General features: G+C 41.6%; 1 long non-coding RNA gene across 2 annotated transcripts in view; it reads left to right on the top strand.

The window, feature by feature from the left end:
• The window catches only part of LOC147035156 (uncharacterized), a 30,385-nt gene that overhangs the window by 1,053 nt on the left and 19,332 nt on the right, over positions 1-10,000 (top strand). The window contains exon 2 of one of the 2 annotated variants that reach the window (XR_015061496.1): positions 926-1,067. This is a non-coding gene — a long non-coding RNA (uncharacterized LOC147035156). Of the gene's footprint in view, positions 1,068-10,000 lie in introns of both variants that reach the window. The other variant, XR_015061494.1, reaches the window with a different exon arrangement.

Here is a 10,000-nt window from a genome sequence, read left to right on the forward strand (position 1 = left end):
TTTTCGCACTACTGCAGTCTTGGACCGAGTATTCCCGTCCTCACGTTTTCTAGTGCAGTGAGGTGTTTTTAATTATAAGCAGTCGGTGTGTTTTTGCTTCCTGCACATAAGGTGGGATTTTTTGTTGCCTCCAGAAAGCTGTTGCTTATACACCGCCCAAATAAATGTATTTGTTATAAGAACATGTTGCATGTTTAGAACAAGATCGCCGGTTACTCTGCGAAATCTATCTAATCCATTTATACGAATAAATGTGTGTGTGTCTGGTGTGTGTCTGTGTGTGTGTGTCTGTGTGTGTCTCCTCCATAACTCCAAAACTACAAAACCTAACGGCCTGAAACTTTGTATGCGTACTAAGAAAACTCCAAGGAAGTGCAAGAGTTAAAATTGGGTGTTCGGATTAATTAAAATACTCCTTCTGAAGATAATTAACAACATTATTTAATTATATCCTGAATCAGGTGATCCTCGGCCACCTCACTCGATAAGGTATTAAGGCGTTTCCTGGTGTGGTGGAAAAGAACTCGATTTTCCACAAGTTGGATCAGCATCCCAAAGGAGAATCTTTAATTTCGTATATGCAGAGGAAGAACATTGAATGATTTATTGAAACATTCGAATGGACTTCACTGAAACAGAATCCTGAAGCAATTCCTCTTAAACACAATTTGACATTCCAAAGAATGGGAGGGTGAGACATTTGGCAACTCAACTGCAGGTTTAGCTGATCAGCATTAGGCAAAATAACTCAAAACTGCAATATGTGTCCACTTTGGGTTGTTGTTGTTGTTGTTGTTCATCTTCCGGCTGCTCCCGTTAGGGGTCGCCACAACGAATCATCCGTTATGATCTGCATACTGATTTGGCATAGGATTTTCGCCGGATGCCCTTCCTGACGCAACCCTGGTCGCCTCTTATGACACAGGGATAAGGATTGGGTTTCACCATGATTCCAGGATGCCCTACACCCTCTCATAGCACGGCCCAGCGCAGAGCTCCCATCCTCAAGTGATCCTCCAACCCAAGCCTCCGAGTATCCGGATTAGAGGCGCACGCCACTACACCCGGTATGTGTCCACTTTGGGTGGGAGGGAGATAATGACACAATCATGGCAAAAGATTGCAGTGTTATCAACCAGGTCACCCTGTTTCTCTGCAGCAAACAAGAGCTTTCTTCATTGTAAGATATTCCTTTTATCAATATGTAGGTCAAAAGACTCTTGGGAAAAGGGAAACATTATTGACAGTCAATTCGACGATAGTACAAAAATTAAATTTATAAAGTACCAGCAACAATTATAATTGAGAATACATGAATATAATTATTTTTCTTCTACACTCGGTAACCTCGCTGGGATCTGAAGCCGCCATGTTTTTTGGCCTGCTCAACCATGCCTAGACTTGGAACACGTCGCAACAATTTCTTCACGATAAAGTTTTTTTTTCACTTTCCTCACTCATATTATCGAATGCCTGTTCATCATAGCTACGAATCACTGGGTGCATTGCAATGCTTATAAACACCTGGAGACGTCAGCATTTGTTGCTTTATTTAATTTCCGCACATGCAATGACCACGAGTATCTTTTAAACTAAGAAGACTTACAAAATTTAAGCTCCAGAATTGAACTTACAAGCAGGTCTGACTCTTAGGAAAGTGTTCATATGTCCAATTCGGACATATTTGACATTTTGGGCGTTTCCGGGAGGTGGATGTTTAATATGTCGGTTCGGTGATTTCCAATTTTGTGCCAAGGGAGCCGTTTCATATCAACCGGTTTGTTGGAGTGCTTCAGACAGCGCTCTACAATATTCGCACTGACACTGAATACTGTATTTCGATCGACTTGAACAAAGTTCAGGGCTATGCACCTGTGTTGGCTACGTGTTGTTCTGCGGTGCAACAGGTGGTGGCTTCCTCGCTGAAAATGCGACATTTATTTTCGATGATGTTTCTCGTTTTTGTTCTTTCATTATATGACCCGTCACTTCGGCATCAATAAATACAAGTAAAAATTAAATGTTTCACTTTTAAAAGTTTCTTTAAATGTTTCGTGCAATTCGTGGAAAAGCCACTTGGCACGTTTTACAACTTTCAATTGCAATACCAAGGTTCTACACTGGAGATAGGAAGGTGAACTAGATTATATGATCACAATGAGAAAAAAAATAATTCCAGTTCTGAAGTAAGGAATCGCCACATCATGGCAGGAAAGCCGAGAGGTACGCATGCTCACCCTGTGTATCCTGGATTCGAATCCCAACCCAGCTCGAAACTATACTCTCGGTGTTTCACAGGTAGGGTGATTCATCACTATATGTGTCCTCTCTCGGATGGACGGTAAACTAGGCATCACATATGCAGGAATCCCTCACCCCTCTCCCTCCCAACACTACCCCCTCTCTCCCACCCCATCCCTCTCTTTGACCTCCCCCCCTCTCTCTCTCTCTCTCTCCAGTCCTCGCTCTCTCTCCCAACCCTCCCCCTGTTCTACAACTTTCACCCCTGTTGAGGGGACTGTAGCATGTACGAATCAGATTCAGAGCCGACCGGTGGGATGCAAAGGTTACTCCATGTACGAGCTGTTGGTTTTGAATGCTCCCACCCCAGGTCTCAAAGTGTGTGTGTGTGTGTGTGTGTGTGTGTGTGTGTGTGTGTGTGTGTGTGTGTGTGTGTGTGTGTGTGTGTGTGTGTGTGTGTGTGTGTGTGTGTGTGTGTGTGTTTGATTGGTATCTACATATGTGAGTTTCGGAATTTGCAATGGAGTCCTCCCAGGGTGGGCTCAAAGCATCCACCTTCATTTTGGTACATGGACCACGTTTCATGGACCAAGCTGTGACGTTTTCTGTTCTCAAAGTTTTGTGACGAGGGCTTTCTTCAGGGTCGTCACTGAGCCCCGGACAGCTTCCAACTGTAGTTCGTTTGTTATAATATTTCCAGGGATGGTTTTTCACTCACCTGTAAAGTGGTTCCGGGGAGCTTATGGAATGGCGCGTCGTCCGTCCGTCTGTCCGCCCACAAATACTTGCAACTTCTTATCACAAACTACACGTATGATTTCTTCAATGAAATTTGACCACAACCTTCATCACTTGTGATGGCATAAAAACAAAAAACGGGGTCTGAAGTAGTCTACAGAGAGAGTTTACAGGGGGGATGGGAGAGGGGGATTACCCACCAAAATATGTATTTCTTTCTTCTCAGAAACAATACACACAATTCCGATGAAACTTGACCATCATCTTCACCACCCGTGATGTACCAAAGTTTGTTCATGACATTAAAAATAATTGGATCCTAAGGGGTTCTATGGGGGGGGGGGCTGCCCGAACCCCCAAATATATATTTGCTTTCTTTTCTGAAGCCACACACACCATTTCGATGAAACTTGAACACAACCTTTATCACCCATAATGTACCAAGGTTTGTTCGTGACATTAAAAAAAAATCCATAGATATTTACTTTCTTCTCCATTACGTATATATTTTGTGTGTCATCCATGCCTCCCAGTGGTTGCCTGGTTATCTTATCCAGCCACTACCAGGCGAACACCCAGGGGTATTGCCCCTATGCCTAATATCTCTGTGAGGTTCTTTGTCATCATTCCCGTAGGTCCAGCTATCACTGGTACAACTTTGGCATTCTTCAGCTTCCAGGATCTTCTCACTTCATTCTTGAGGTCTTGGTGTTTGGTCATTTTCTTGATTTCTGCATCGTTTAGTCCAAAATCACTGGTTTAACACTTCAATCAGCAATGCCTTCTCTTTTTTTTGTACCGAAGATATCTGGTCACAACGCTTTGTTTTCAATGTTCACACTCTTTGGGATCATTAGGTCGTATGTTAGTGGTAGATACTTCCATGTTTTAGTGATTACTTTTGGTTCATGTTCCCACAAATTTTCTGGAACTGGAATATCAAAGTTTTTGCAGATATGGCAGCGAATTACCTTACAAACTTTGTTGTGTTGTGTGTACAGCTGTTCAGACATGAGTTTGTTTTTGTGTGTGTGTTTGGTCATTAAGTGTATAACAAATCATTCTCTTCACGAACCCCACCAAGACCCCTCACCTTTCTCTTTTTTTTTTTTTGTTCATACTCTCTCTCTCTCTCTCTCTCTCTCTCTCTCTCTCTCTCTCTCTCTCTCTCTCTCTCTCTCTCTCTCTCTCTCTCTGTCTCTCTCTCTCTCTGTCTCTCTCTCTCTCTCTCTCTCTCTGTCTCTCTCTCTCTCTGTCTCTCTCTCTCTGTCTCTCTCTCTCTGTCTCTCTCTCTCTCTCTCTCTCTCTCTCTCTCTCTCTCTCTCTCTCTCTCTCTCTCTCTCTCTCTCTCTCTCTCACTCTCTCTCTCTCTCTCTCTCTCTGTCTCTCTCTCTCTCTCTCTCTCACCCCCTCCTCGCACCCTCCCTCCCACAGTGTCGAGCAATATTTTGTGAGGCATAGCTCTCTTCACCTCCCCCTCTTCCTCACTCTCCCCCCTTCCTAGCTTCCCTCCCTCCTGCCTCCTCTTTCTCCCCTCCCTCTCTCCTCTCTTCCTCTCTCTCCCTCCCCCCTCTCTTCTCTCCCCCCCTTAACACCCCCATCAGCGAAGCGACAGGTTGTATTTGCTAGTCATGTATATAACGGGCATCAAGTGGATACCTCCGATGTGTCCACATACAAGCCTTGTGTAGTTGGGCTCACGGCTTGGTTCTGGGTGTGTGTTCTCGAAGCACAGGGGTTACCTGGACGATGGAGTGATGTGTGCTGGTGGAGATAGAGCACCATTTGTTTATTTTTTATAGACAATGTCGAGGCTCATGGAGGACGAGCTTTATAAGCATCATCTATATAGATATATGGCACCTCTTGTATATTGTTCTCACGTTTGCATGCTGATTTTTTTATTTTTTTTATTTTTAACCGTTGATTGCTGAATCTGTAAAGTCCTGATCTATAGAAACTGTGTACAGGGTAAAATTGTCTCATGATGGTATAAAACTCGATGACTTCAAGGGTCTTGGTTCCTATAATGTATTATGTTACAGTTCCTTTTTCGGTGAACACATCTGCTCAGCGTATCAAATGCTTAAGGTGGCTGGTTTAAGATCTTAGGGTCTTGAGTTCAAGCCCCTGTTTTATAACCATTGAATTAACACCAGGTGAGTTGACTCAGCCTGTCATCCTTCCGATGTCGGCAAAATGAGTACCAGCTCACTGGAAACAGAGGGCACTGCATCAGCGGCACAGCTGTGCTCCCAGCATTGATGCAACCAGCAGTCATAAGCTGCATATACGAAACTACAACCGGATATCAAATGAAGGGGCTGCCGCATGGATAGCTTGCAACTAAACTGTACATTTATGGTATCGGGGAGTGACTGTTCATAGCAACAGTTGAGTAGTTCGGCCTGCTTTATGGAAGTAAAGCATGGACCCCTCACTGCCAACCACGAGAATGGTCTTGATGAAATATAAGATGTTATGTTGTTATACTTATACAGACCTTATAAGTATATTATACTTATACAAATTATAAGAGGTCGTCTCAGATTTGTTGGGCACTGCCACCACCACAAAAACGAACTTCTTTCCAACCTTATATACTGTACTTTGAGCAGCTAAACATGGAAGGCGGAAGTGGTACTCACCAGCTCTCAACTATATCCACATGTTGAAGGATACGGGCCTGGAGACGGAGGAACGAGCTTGATCGAGAAGACTGGAAGCTGAGATTCAAGTTCAGTCATTTGGATTTGGACTGACTCTTGAGAGGCAGCTAAGAAGAAAAAAAAGAAGAATATGAGTGGTCAGGTGGCTCTGAGTGCTGGTAAGATGTAAAGAAACTGGTTGTTCATGGACGGTGAAATCCCTGTTGAGATCTCACCAACAGTAGTAGTCCTTTTTTTTTGTAGACCACGACCGAGGATATGTCCTTGCCCGACAGTCTCATTCAAGTTGGTTTCGAAAGTGGTTCGAGTTTTACCTGGTCTAATTTATTCATAACTATAACCAACAATTTTCTTTTGGAATGACATATAGACAAGAGTACACCAACCTATTCTTAAATTCTGAACTAATCTACCTCGACAAAACACAGTGTGTATTTTTCTGTCCCCCTTCATAAGGACAATTTTAGCCGGCTTTTAAAGGCCAATCTTTTAACCTGACTGTGTATTCACAATGGTATATCTTTTCAGGATAAAAAAAAACTCGAAAAATATCTGCCATAAAAGAGTAATTACGTCTCTTCTCTTGGAAATGTAGACGGTGACTTGCAAACGGGCCTCACAGTCAGTGTATAGAAGTGTTTTTTTTAATTAAAAAAAATAACAATAAACACAAGGCACAGGGAGGTGAAATTCACTGCACATGATGTGTAACGTGCGCAGAGTAAGAATGTTCATTTACGTCCATAGGATGTCTAATAAATAAAGAAGATAAAAGCACACCTGACACTAGGCCGAGGCTTCAGACTTTGGCACACCCACAAGGCTGTACTATCAAAACAAAACGTACCAGAAGATAGAGGAAATAGGGTCACATTTGTCCATGTCGTATTTTAAAAGAACTTGTTTTTTTTTCTTGCAACAAAACATCATATCTTCTAGTCTCCTTGAATATATTGAATAAAATAATTCCAACCCATCAATTTTGATGGGCTTTTACACTAATATGATATAATGACAAACATGAACTCTTCAGTCGGTCAAAATGAAAGCCTCGTCTCTCGTAACATTTGTTCTGTTGATAGATATGGCCATAGTCCATTGTGAGCACGTTCCCGCCCATCTTTTTAACATGATTACCTCGATTCAAATATTGATATCCTTGGAATAGGCATTTATCATGTCTTTACCCTGTGTAGTGAATCTTCTGTAAATTTAGACATGTTTGATATTTTCATTGACGAGAAATGCATCAAATTCGCTGTTCCACCCTCTTTGTTATCTCACTTGTCATCATCTTGATTTTCAGCACATGATGTATTAATTAAATCAGCAAACCGGATATCGATTCCCAACAATATAAATGGAGTATGACTCAATCTACGTACATTGCTATTCCTTTTGTAAATAAGTCCAGGTCCAACACGAATTGGCAATTACTTGACAAAACTAGTTGGATGAAGGAGAGAGATTGAGATGTGGAAATATCTTGGGTATTCGACACACTCTGGCATCCTGCTTTGCCAAGCTCTCTGCCTGTGCATTCAAGGTCGCCTTCAATCTCCACTCATACAGTCGACGTGTTATCATCGATGGAACCCATTCCTCCCCTCTGCCAGTGTAGGTTGAACTTCCCTAAGGTGGTGTGTGAGGCCCAATGTTATTCCACATCTATATAAATGACCTCTGCTCTGAAAAAATTCTCTCTTCCTTTTTTCCAGATGACTCCACATTGTGTCATGCAGTATGCCATCCCACTGCACATGTGTCACTCTCTGCTGATCTTGAATTGATTAGATGCTCATTTGGTAAATGAACCATGTCCTTAAATCTTGTAAAATCTCACTGGACTCAGGTATAGATAGGCCTATTTGTTGTTTCCTACTGGAAAGAGATAGGTGGGTTAGTTTGATGATCCTTCTTGTCGCACCAGAAGGATCAATAAAAAAAACAACCTACCTATCTACTTCCATGGTCAGCCGCTGGAGGAAGTTCAGTCTTTTAAACTTGTAGACCTCAGTATCAGTGAAGACCTCTTCTGGGCCAATCACATAGCAAAGCTGGCCTCCAAAGCCAACCGTAGATTGGTCATCTTCCATCGATCCAAGTCTTTCCTTTGAAAATCAGATCTCAACTGAGTACTGCTCTCTCTCCTCCCAGGTGGCACCCAGCATTACATCTGTCTCTCCTCGATTCTATGGAATCTAAAACCCTCAACATTATTGGAATCGCCTGTGACAAGGCCAAAGCACAAGGTCTGTTGCTTTCCCATCGCAAGCAGGTCAGTGGTCTCCTGCAGTTCTGTCTCTTCTCTGATATTTCTCATTCTGCTCTTTAATTTCTCAGACCCTCTCCAGCAACTCCAAGAAGCAACTTTCTTCCAGTAAACTCCTTCTGGTTAAACATATAAAATCCAGGCTGACGACACACCTCAACTCCTTTGTTCCTCACTTCTCCTATCTATCGATCTATTCAACCGCCTTCCAGAGGCCGTTATTTCCCACTTTTCCATCCAGGGCTTCAAACAAACAGTGCTTCACCACCTCGGGTCTCCCTCCCCCTCTCTCCTCCCAGCCCCTTGTCCTGAACCTTGATTTTATTACCCTCAACAACCTTTCCTAACCCACCCCTCTGACTTGCTGATTTCAATGTTTCCTCCCCTCTCTCTGTCTTTCTTTCATTACTGTTTGTTTATTCTCTTGCTGGTTGTGCCAAGTCGCTGCCCCACTATCCTACTGTCAATTTAACCCTGCTCTTCCATGACCCTCACTCTTGTAGAAAAAAATAATAACGAGAGAAACAAACAGACAGACAGAGGGACAGACATAGACAGAGACACATTTGGAAGGTAGGAATTTGGAATCCAAAATTTGGAGTTGAGGAGGTTAAATAGTTATTTGAAAACAACATATTATCAATCACTTCAAACTACCAGTTACCATCTTATGACCAAGATATCTATCTATATAATGACAGTGTATATAAATTGCCTCCTCCCATGCTCTTCTCACCGAAGAAGCTGCATAAAGCAACCAAGAAAGACTACCAAGGTAAGCCCTTTTGCTGTTTCAAACTCGCCCTGAGTTCCTCTACAACTGTAAAGACATTCACAAGTAGTACATGCATGAGAATCCCAATATTACACCCAATATATATATATATATATATATATATATATATATATATATATATATATGTATATGTATATGTATATATATATATATATATATATATATATATATATATATATATATATATATATATTTATATATATATATATATATATATATATATATATATATATATATATATATATATATATACACACACGTACAGTATATATTTGTGTGGTGGAAATAGCGCCAAACTTTAGTGGTAGCCGGTATTATAACTCATCTGTCTTTATCTTATGATATGGAGCATGATATGTTGTGATGAATAAAATTTGTTTCAAAAATGACCAAAAATGAAGTGCATTTCCAAGAATGTACTAGAGCACATTGCCCATCTAAAGTGGGCTGAGAAGCATACTCCTGCCCTCCGTACGAGAGTACCTGCTTGTCTTCTTACTCTAATGTAGCTGTCGTGTTTGTGGGTACCAAGGTAAGTAACCATAATAGCATCCCCTGGTTGTGCATGTGCTAGCCCAGAAGTGGATGGGAAACTGAGGCCAGAATTGAATTGTAAAGAAAAGTGGGCACACAAAATAATTTAATTTTTAAACTAATTAAATAATGCAATGATCACAGAATGTGGTTACATGAGCTGTTTGAGAAGAACAGGACAGAAGTGTTTTTACTACCTGTCCGTAGATGCAGATGAGCTTGTTGAAGCAAAAGGGGGATGGAAACATAACAGAGACCAGCTCATTAGCACTTTAATTCGAAGGCTGAACTTCAAGAGAACCTTTTGCTCAAAGCTCATGATAGGAGGTTGGAATTCAATTATGATATCATGTAAAGCACATTACAAAGTATGAGCAAGGGTGGGGCTCTGCTCTGCTCTGCCAAAAGTGCTGAACCAACTCACAAATTACATTGCTGAAAATAGGGGCAAGACAGCACAGGAAAATGAATATCCACGAGCAAAGCAAGATTAATTATCAGTGAAGATTGATGTGAGGTCACAGAGGAGAAACATTGTGCATCACAAGAGAAGCGATATGCCATTTTCACAAGTCCAGCTGATAATGGATAGATCTTGCATATTGGTTGTGAGGAGTCAGACGAAGCAAACTGAAACTCCTTATCTGCAGGTTTTCTGTTGGTCATGGCGAATCTTCAAGCTGGAGGCTGTTTAGGCACAATTTCAATGAGTAAGAGAAAGCATTTTATATAGTAGATCCTGTCTTGATA

This window comes from Eptatretus burgeri, chromosome 1 (assembly GCF_056783735.1).
Source record: "Eptatretus burgeri isolate ZD-2024b chromosome 1, Ebu_testis_v1, whole genome shotgun sequence".
Taxonomy (NCBI): domain Eukaryota; kingdom Metazoa; phylum Chordata; class Myxini; order Myxiniformes; family Myxinidae; genus Eptatretus; species Eptatretus burgeri.